This window comes from Cynoglossus semilaevis, chromosome 20 (genome assembly GCF_000523025.1).
Source record: "Cynoglossus semilaevis isolate Cse_v1.0 chromosome 20, Cse_v1.0, whole genome shotgun sequence".
In the NCBI taxonomy this organism is placed as follows: Eukaryota; Metazoa; Chordata; class Actinopteri; order Pleuronectiformes; family Cynoglossidae; genus Cynoglossus; species Cynoglossus semilaevis.
This window is the reverse complement of record NC_024326.1, coordinates 13169804-13178697: the sequence shown is the minus strand read 5'-3', so window position 1 is coordinate 13178697 and position 8894 is coordinate 13169804. Positions and strand designations below refer to the sequence as shown.

Genomic DNA, 8894 nt, shown 5'->3' with positions numbered 1-8894 from the left:
CCGGCTTTCCCCCCCCCCCCCGCCCCCTGCCGTGGGGCGGCCCCCCCTGCCGCTGCCCGAGTGTCTCCAGCCCGGAGAGCAGGCGCAATTCATACAGTGGAGAGCAGGGCGACAGATGTTGACTGTTGACTGTGTCTCTGCCGGGTCTTAAAGCCCATCGACTTCGATGAGTCCACAGGTGCTGGAGGAGTCGAGGGCCGTTTAATTAAAGAGGCCGTACCCGCTGCTGCGGGGCGATAAGGCCGTTTTGTTTAATGGTTATTTCCCGCGGAGCCGCATTTGATGGGAATCTGTGCTCGGATTACTCGGCGGTACAGTGACGTGTCGGCTGTGTTAAATATGAGCTAGATTAGAACTGATGGATGGGCCTGTCCTTTATAACTACCTCACGTTAACGACGCCTTATGAAGCGCTGCTTCTGGAAGATTCCACAGTAAATCCACTCCGGGTACATGTTAACACAGCCTGGGCAAGTACCAGCAAATACTGTGTGTGTGGAGGATCCATGAAATCTGAGGGTGAGAATCAGCACCACGGACAGCTCCATGGACAGCACCACGGACAGCACCACGGATAGCACCACTGACAGCACCATGGACAGCACCACCCTCAGCACCACGGACAGCACCAGGGACAGCACCATGGACAGCACCACGGACAGCTCCGTCTCACTGGTCACTGTTCAACTGTTTGTCATTAGCACAGACTTTAATCTATTTAATTAAATCTAATTAACACAGTTTGTTTAGATTGACTAAAGCTGTTAGTTACATTTTATGAACATGGTTTCTTTTTTCCAATAACAAAACAACCTTTTTTTGTAGCTTAAGTTTAATTAAATTAAAGGAAGATGTCTGTGAATCTCAGTAGCATAAATTAACATAATTAACACCGTTTTTCCTCTCTGTCGTATAAACATGATTCATTTGTGACCCATCTTATATTTTAATGTCATTTACGAGACTTTTTTATCTCGTAAAGATAACTTTATTATCAACGTCATTGATTTGCGAAAGTCATTTCCTCCATAGAGAAGTTCATGGATTATTTAATTTAAATCACTTTGACTGTAAAAACTGCTGGAGTTCTGACGGCGCCCGTCTCAGTCCCTGTGGCGTTCTTATGGACACGCCCACTGCTCACAGCACCACAGTTTGATCACAGTATGGTGCCAGCTTCACTGAACAAACCTGGAAGGTTTTCTAGTGTCTGGTAAAAACCAAAAATAAAATGCCCGCTCCGTTATTTTTCCACCGCTGCCTCAGAGCCGGTCTTCGTCGACCTGTCTGGATGTCAGAGTTTTTTTCCCCCGAAGCCTTTCAACTTTACAGCAGGGAACATCTGAACTCCTTTGTTTGTCTTTGAAAACACATCAATCTGCGGCCGCTGGTGTTTTACAGCTGTAATAATGGAAAGACTGTTGTTTTATGCATCAGAACGTCTACTGTATCAGTGACTCGGCTTCACTTTTAACACCTTTGTTTCTGCTGTAGAATATTGATACGAAATACTACGATACTTTCTCACACCTCTACTTCCTGTCAACCATACTCCGGTGTCAACAATTCAATTGTTTTTGTCTGAGTTTGGGATCAGATTAAAAGATTTGACATTTTACCAACGGCTCCTCCACTCAGCCCCGGTGCAGTCGTTACCATGATATTAGATTTAAATTGATCTCCGTTTTTGGGCCGTGACGTCAACATCAACATCAACATCCTGTTGGAGAAAAACATGAATAAATGCAGCGTGTTTCGTTTGTGGAGAGGCTCAGACTTTTAGATCAGCTTTACCTTCTGTGTCCTGTACCTGATGTCGTGCAGTGGAAAAGTTCTGTCTGTTTCTACCAGAGGGGTAGGTCCCCTCAGGGGGCATTAGTCTACTGAAGGGAGGTGTATCAGGGCCTTATCTGGAGCAGCCTGGAATTTAACCGACACCTTCTACAGTTCTACTGTTTGAAACATGGCCTCAAATATAAACCTTTTCTACGTTGTGTAAATTTGACGACCTCTCTTTCAGAGTTTGTTTTATTTCCAAACGACGCAGGAATAAATTGAATAATTCTCACCTGGAGGAGAAAAAAAAACAAAACAAAACCTGCTGCTGCAGGAGTGATGTTTTTAACAAGACAGTGATGGAGTTCCTCTGGCAGTTTCCTCCGTAAGCTGGAGCGCAGCCCTCAGAGTGAAGGTCAGCTCCATTTACTCCAGGATGAACTCAAAATAAACCTGGGCGCCTCGGGCTCTTGTTCCAGGACTCGTCCCTCAGATTATTAACTGGTGTCTATGCACTGGCCCAGAGCTGGGAGTGAGAATGATGATAGGGTTAAAAACCACCGCAAAATGGAGAGGAACCAGTGGAAGAGGAGGCTGTAGGATGGTGACTGTAGGAGGAAACCATGGAACCATCGGTTCCGTCTGTAACTGTTGGGGATTTACATTTTCATTTTCATTATTCAAGAAAATGATTAATGATATTAATGATATATAATATGGAGGTTTTTTATTCATTCATGATGAAAATGTCAAAAATATTCTTCACGAACACAACCTAATTAATGTGATTGGGATGATGTGATTCATGTGTCTAATTAATCTGACTCTCATTAATCTCATTAACATGATTTTAATCTAAATTACACAAAACTTTTAATATGATTGAGTTATTAATTTTATTTTATTTTTCATTTCATCAACAAAACTTTTCTTTAATCTCTAACACTGCGTCTAATCTCATTCACATGACCTTTGACCTCACTAAACCGACCCCTTGAATTGGTTTGAACCAGTAACTTCAGTCTCCTTCAGACTCCGTCCTCCGTGTCCTCGGCCTCAGACTCATTCCTTGCCGTGGTTGATATGAATGTGTTTTAATTACCAGATGATAATTCCTCATTGTTGAACACGGTGCAGTAACAGGGGGGAGATACTGGGGCTTTTGTTGGGGGAGGGCGTTATCTCACCCTTTTAAATGATGTGGAAATGACACAATTCTGCTGCAGACGGTGACGCAGCAAAAGTAGAATAATCACTGGAGCTGGAGCTGGAGCTGGGCCACACGGTGGGACAGTGGTTATGACTTCCGTCTTAAAGTCAGAACGTCACTCGGGGGGTAATCAAGTAATTAATTAATTAATGGTCTTTTAATATGGAGTTCTCATGTGGCTTTTCTACAAGGACATGCAGAACATCCTTCACCATCGTGGCTCTGAACCTGCACGACCTTGGCCTGGTTGGACGACCTTGGCCTGGTGGGACGACCTTGGCCTGGTTGTTCTGTCAGTCAAACTTGACTCTGCGTCTCTCTGGTTTTCTTTCTGTTGATAAATGTCTGAAGTCGTTTGTCAGTTTGTGACAGCTGTAAATATTTTCTACAGTAATGACGTTTGAACGTTTGCAGATGTCAATCACAATCCCATTTAGAGGAAAACGCAGGAGGAGGCGCCGCAGCGCCGTCGTCTTCATTTTGTTAATTCTTCTTTAAAAGGAGATTAAACCTCAATCAAAACACATTTTCTCGATCGATCGCCTCCAGTATTTGTCACTACGTCAAACTGGGTAACAACACGCAGTACAATGGAAAGAGTCATGAGATGAAAAGGAAAACGTCACGTCTGAAGTGAAGCTGCCGCAGGTTTAATCCTCGTTTTTTTACAGTGATTTTCTTTAATCTGCTTATGACAAAAAAAATATATTCTGAGTCCTCCTGGGGGACGCAAGAGAGACTTCCTAAAAGCAATAATCCACATCACTGTCAGCATCAGAGTCACCGGGAACAATGTGAGATAACACAGCACACGGCCGTGAGGCTGAGCAGCAGCAGCAATAATAACAGCAGCAGCAGCAGCATCACTGCAGAAAAGTCCAATAAAAGCGTCTGTATCGTGTTCAGAGCTGTGGACGTCTGAGCTTTGATGAGAATATTTAGGAAATTTTAAAATCCTTTTTCCATTTAGTCAGTTTGATTAATCCTAGAATCTTTTGTTTTTAGTTTTCAATGAACAGAAGTTTTTTTTTTTCACCTACAACAGTCTTTTTACTGCAGTCTTGTTATGACATCCTCCTCTGTCAAATATTTTACCGCCTGTGTTTATGTTTCCTACGGTTGAGAAACACGGCTGTGAATAAGCTGCTGTAACTCTGGTTTTTTTTTTCCCTCCTTTTTTTCTCCTGTCAAACGTCTGTAATTCTGTCAGAGCGACAGCTGGAAAACCCGAGGGAATCAAAGGGAAGGCTGTGAACGACGTCTGAAGCAGAGCGAGAGTCCTTTTAGTAAACGGTGGTAAACCCGTGGCGCCGTAATCCGACCGTGCCAGCTCAGCTGTACGCAGTCGTCGGTGTTCAACATGACATCTCGGTGACGGTCCCCGGGGTCATGTGACTCCATGTGAATATAATCTGCCAACGCTAAAGCGACGTCGCCCTCAGTGTTCAGAAGCCAACCGTCAAGGACCGGCGGCGGCGATGGACACCGGAGGGCGCTGATGGGCAAATGTTTCTGACGCCCGTATGACACGGGAGGGTCGGGGGCCTACTTACTGCCCGTGGTCGATCGTCACACGTTTGATTGTCTGGAGTTTCTCCTCTTTATCTTCTCTCTCTAACCTGCTACATATCTGTGTCCCCCCCCCCCCTCAGATTTATGAGCCAGTGCTGCCCCCCCTCCCACCACCTCGGCGCTGCAGGAGTGGGACCTTGACAAGAGACTGTGACTGGCTCTTTGTCCTCTCCATAATTAGTGAGTACAGCTAATTCGCTCTCTCCATTACCCCGGGGTCCGGTGACAAACGATGTGGAGTCCTGTTTCACTGCAGACTGAACGTCCCTGTTTAGGGTGAATGAACAACAGCACATACAGGAGGCTGGAGATGGAATCACGAGGTGCTTTAATTATGAGCGCTCTCTGCACAAAAGTGTCAGTGAATAATATTTCCCTCCAGTTTCCCACCACCAAAATAGCAGCTTGTTTTCACCAGAGGCCTGAAGGAGGAGGAGGATCCAGGGAACCAGAGTCACTTTGCATTATGCATTAACCCACTTATCACAACTCATGTATATTTGATGTCTGACTTCTAATCATTTAGCAAACAGTTAGAGCGACCAGATACTTGGAAGTTGGGTTTTTTTCTTTTCTTTTGCCGCAGATGAAAAACAAAAGGTGGAACGTGTTCTCAAAGGAACAGGAAATACATTTTAATCCAGATCAAAATGGTTATTTGTTCAGTCTTGCTTTAAAATCAGTGTCTGATCTTTAACTGTATGACTTCACATCTCCATTTTTGCCGTTTCCATCTTGTGTTTTTCATCGTTTGTGGCAAATACTGAACAGAAATAAAAGTTTAGGGTGAAGTCAGGGCGATGACTGGATCAGAACAACCCGACATTCAGTACGTGGCTGTGCACCCCCAGGAGGGCCCGCCCCCTACTTTGGGAACCGCTACTGTATAACAATGTCTGGTTTGTGCTCTGGGCTGGAGAGACAGATATTTGAAGATAATGAGCGACAGCAGAGCGTCCGTCTCTGTCTCAGGCTGTGACTCCACAGACCGTAAAACATTTTCATCTGACTGAATCACCTCTGGTCCAGATAAATCACCGTGGCTAACTCTCCGTGGACCAGGAGCACTCGGTGACACCGACAGTCATTAACTTAGAAAGTGAGCCCATAACTTCCCCAGGAATAGGGTGGAGGGAGGGGGGGCAGACAGGGGGGCAAATACATTGTTAACATGACAGTAACAGTTAATGGGGCATTATGGGTAAACAGCTGGATTTTATTAGCATTTTATGGCCGGTGGAGCAGGCGGAGCTTCAGTCCAGTTAAATGATGTCAGTCAGCATCAGATGAATCTGCCCAGTTGAATCTCACAGTAAATACAAACACAGGGTGTGTATTGAGTGTCAGTGTATCAGGACCTGGTCTTTGTCCACGCGGGGGATTTATTTGTTGACTGTAGACAAGTCAAGAATGGGCTGATGGCTGTTCTGGCCTTTAATTAAACTGTTCCCTCAGGCATGATGGAAGAGGGAATCTAGTTTCAGGGCTGACTGGGCCACGAGAGGAGAGGGGTAGAGAGGGAGAGGGAGGGAGACCAGTGTGTGTGGTCCTGGCTGTGTCCTGTTTTTCTGTAGGCTCAGACTCTGACCTGGTCAGATGGGTGAGGAGGAGGAGGGAGGAGGAGGGGAGTCTGATGGGTCTGACTCATCAGCCATCTTCCATTTAGTCTAAGTGCAGCACGAGAAAGAAACAGAAATGATTGGTTTCCTTTTTTATTCTGTTTCCTGCAGGGACATTTACTGCAGTAGTACTAGTATTTTCCCCTAAAGTACACTCATCTTACCTGGAACATGAAAATATTTCATTATACTCGGTCATTTATGATGTTTCTAGATTCTAGTTTCACACCATTCCTCAGGAAATTATTATTTATTTACCGTTTCAGATGTGTAGACATAGGGGGCGCAACACTACACAATCTACACAAAGAGGAAAACTGCAGAAGAGCAGAGAACGGTGGAGCGCCGTCCCTCTGTAAATGACCAAATATACATCACACTGAAGGGTGATTATGGAAGTGTTAATCAAGCAGCGAACCTTAAATATTGGCTTTAATATTTAATCTGTTGAACTGCAGCTGAGCCAGGGAGCGGACAGAAGCTACTTTATAATAGAGAATAAAAAGGAAGTTTAAGCAACAAAATTGTAATTCTAAAAAAAAAAAAATCATCTTTAACGTTGTTTTCTTTAGTAAAAGGCCGGCGTTTCCATGACTGAGAATGTCGATGTTTCACAGGTTTAGGTTCAGTCACTGGACGAAGAGCAGAGAGAACCAGCAGAACTGACCACGTCGTTGGATGCTGTTTGGTGTGAATGTTCTCTGCTCCTTTCCTCCTCCTGCCGGCTGCAGCTCTGCGGTGCTCCATCTGTTTCCCACTGTGTTCCATTATTCCTGCGTGGCACCAGGTCCAGGTGCGGTGTCATCTTTCTTGCTGCGCTCGTTGCCTTTGTCTCCTCCGTCCTCCGTCCTCTGTCCTCCATCCAGGCTAATGGAGATTCACAGTCCTGTCTTAATGTGCTGTTTTCATCTGGATTGCAGTCGAGCTGCAGCCCAAAAAAAAAAAAAAGGTACTTTGTCGGTTAGTGGTGTGGAGGTGTGAGTTCAGATGTTGATGTCCCTGAGGACGTGAAAAAAAAAAACATGTCTCCATGTCTTTCAGACCAACATTCCAGAATCCTGGCTTCTCTGGTTACGAGTGAAGAACGGTCCAGGAGTCCGTCTCTCCCTGCGGCTGATAAATGGTTCGACCCAACCAGTAACGGCTAATTAACTTCCTGAATATGATTGTTTATCTGACTTTATGATCTGACTTCCTGCCAGGTTGTCGGGCCGCCTGCCCGAGCTTCGTCACCGAGTCTGTCTGAAGGCCGACCGCGGCGCTCCTGCGTTCGCTCAGGACTCACCAGATGCTGCGGCGTCATGCTCTGTGTCTCCACCGCTGGCAGCGTTCCACCGCCGCTGCTCGGCCGGGCTAATGTAAATGCACCGTCTCATCATCCCGGCCCACAGGGAGGCGCACTCATCTGGCACGACATGCTTGCTCTTTTCAGCGGTGGCGGCGAGGGGAGGCGCTGGTGCAGATGCCGGGGAAGGCTTTCTGAGTAACGAGGGAGTCAGTGGAGGTCAAGAGTGAAGGAGTGGAAAACTGAGGCCGTTTGTAATTCTGTCTCAGAGCCAAGGATCTAAGGTAGTCTTTAAATGTCACTCGTACACCGGGGGTATTTGGGGCAGAAGCTCAAAGACCAGGAAGTGTCCAATTAACGTTAGGGTCGTCCTGGTAACGTTTTGAAACAAACCGATACGAGTACAAGAATATTGATAAAAGTACTTGTTTTTATGAATACTCCTTCAGGTTTAAATAGACATAAAATCATTCAGCGTTTTTAATTGAACATTTCCTACGTTTAGCTCTAGTGGCCATTTTGGAGCAGGGCGGTCATTTGACCTCAGTTACCAGAGCCCCCCTCCTCCCTGCCCTCCCCCTCTCACCCCCCCTCTCTCCACTAATTTCTCCCTCCAGCAGGAGGTTTGGCAGTGAGCGATGATCGCGGCCTCGCCTGGATGAAGCCCTTGATCTCTGTTGCTTAGGAGACATTAGAGGGTTAGGGAGCGTTTCCTGGCAGCGATCATTCCTCTCAGTTAGAGGGCAAAGCTGCTTGTGATTGGTTATGATGTCATTTCCACCTTTATTAACCTCCGTGACGCCGACTGTGAAAATACAACACGCAGTTTTACACCGAATACTTTTTTATTTAAAACATTTTTAAAAAATCCAACAATTTTAAACCTCGACAACAGGACGTTAGCTGAGTTAGCCTAGCAGGGCTTGAAAAGTACTCGTACTCGCCAGTACACGTACTGCTTACAGTACTACAGCTGGTACATACGTGAGTATACAGATCTTAAAATACCTCTTTTTGGTCGAGGTGTTTTCGAAGTACTGCAGTAGAACGTGTCAGTACTCAGAGAGGGCCGTGGCTAGACCTCGTTTCACAAAGTTCCTGTTAAATGCTGATGTGGCACTGGTTACTAGGCAACAGGTGTTAATGGTACTTTCCATAATTTTCCCCAAACAGACTCAGCTTTAGAACCTTTCACCGTCGGCAGGTTATTGTTTTAAGGCCCATGTTTCTTTTCCTTGAAGCTTCATGAATTTTTCAGCAGGCCGACGCTTGGTTTTACTTTGCACAAATGACCAGACCATGTCTTCGACACTCAGGAGAGTTGACCTCTGTCTCAGCTGTTGTGGAACGAGGACCATTTACTGGACGTGTTTTTTTTTGTGTTTGACTCCTGAATGTTTTCTGCTGCTTTTCTGAACCCCCCCTGCCCCCCC

General features: G+C 45.7%; 1 protein-coding gene across 2 annotated transcripts in view; it reads left to right on the top strand.

The window, feature by feature from the left end:
* Positions 1-7124, top strand: part of pigk (phosphatidylinositol glycan anchor biosynthesis, class K) — a 52479-nt gene extending 45355 nt beyond the window's left edge. For both annotated transcript variants that reach the window (XM_025066181.1, XM_025066180.1), the window contains 2 exons: positions 4638-4737; positions 6794-7124. The gene's annotated coding sequence lies outside the window, so the exon portion shown is untranslated. The remainder of the gene's footprint in view (positions 1-4637; positions 4738-6793) is intronic.
* The last annotated feature ends 1770 nt before the right edge of the window (positions 7125-8894 follow it).